This window comes from Helianthus annuus, chromosome 12 (genome assembly GCF_002127325.2).
Source record: "Helianthus annuus cultivar XRQ/B chromosome 12, HanXRQr2.0-SUNRISE, whole genome shotgun sequence".
In the NCBI taxonomy this organism is placed as follows: domain Eukaryota; kingdom Viridiplantae; phylum Streptophyta; class Magnoliopsida; order Asterales; family Asteraceae; genus Helianthus; species Helianthus annuus.
This window is the reverse complement of record NC_035444.2, coordinates 37,472,682-37,473,693: the sequence shown is the minus strand read 5'-3', so window position 1 is coordinate 37,473,693 and position 1,012 is coordinate 37,472,682. Positions and strand designations below refer to the sequence as shown.

The 1,012-nt window shown below is 41.4% G+C and overlaps 1 non-coding gene across 1 annotated transcript; it reads right to left on the bottom strand.

Moving 5' to 3' along the window:
• Positions 1-211: 211 nt before the first annotated feature.
• On the bottom strand, positions 212-318 carry LOC118485350. The gene has a single exon (XR_004875650.1). It is a non-coding gene; the product is annotated as a small nucleolar RNA R71 (small nucleolar RNA).
• Positions 319-1,012: the final 694 nt, after the last annotated feature.

The following is a 1,012-nucleotide window of genomic DNA, read 5'->3' as shown; positions in this document are numbered from 1 at the left end:
CCATCTACATATTACTAATTTCTTAGAAATATGTGATACCTTTCGGATCAATGGAGCATCAAATGACGCCATCTGCCTCCGAATGTTTCCTTTTTCACTGAAAGACCGAGCAAAAGCTTGGCTCAACGCCCTCCCAGCTGGATCGGTAAACACCTGGGATGAACTAGCCCAAAAATTTCTATATAAGTATTTCCCTCCCGCTAAAACGGCTAAATTAATAACTGAAATTAATACATATTCACAAGAGGACGGGGAATCCTTATATGAAACTTGGGAAAGGTTCAAGGAGCTATTACGCAAGTGTCCACATCATGGCCTTGCGATATGGCAACAAGTATCCACTTTCTATAATGGACTGTTGCCACACACAAGGCAGACACTTGATTCTAGCTCCGGGGGACTTTTAGGTAATCGCCGCCCGCATGAAATATATAACCAAATTGAGGAAATTGCTCAAACCAATTTTCAATGGCACACCCCCCGAGGCAATAAATCTATTGCCCCGGGCGCCCATAAGGTTGATGAAAGCACTTCTTTACAAGCCCAAATTGAGGCCCTTTCTTCAAAAATAAAAAAATTAGAAATGACAAAAACAGTCTCGGTTATGGCTTGTGAAGGGTGTGGTGGGCCACATGAAAATTGGAGTTGTATGAAAGAAATGGACGATCAACAAGAATCGGTAAGCTACATTGATAATAGACCTAGGCCGTCGGGTCCTCCAACTGGCACTTACAACCGAGGATGGCGAAACCACCCAAACCTTGGTTGGAGAGAACCCGACAATAGTAGTAACCAACAAACCCAACGAACAAACTTTCAACAACCAAGAAATGAGTCACAAAATTTCACTCAAAAACAAGGTGGACGGGAAAGGCTTGAAGATACTGTATCTCGCCTCATCTCCGACACTGAAAAGAAAAACTCGGAAAGGTTTCTACAATTAGAATTAAATTTTAGAAATCAACAAGCTAGTATACAAAACATAGAAAAACAACTAAATCAACTAGCTGAA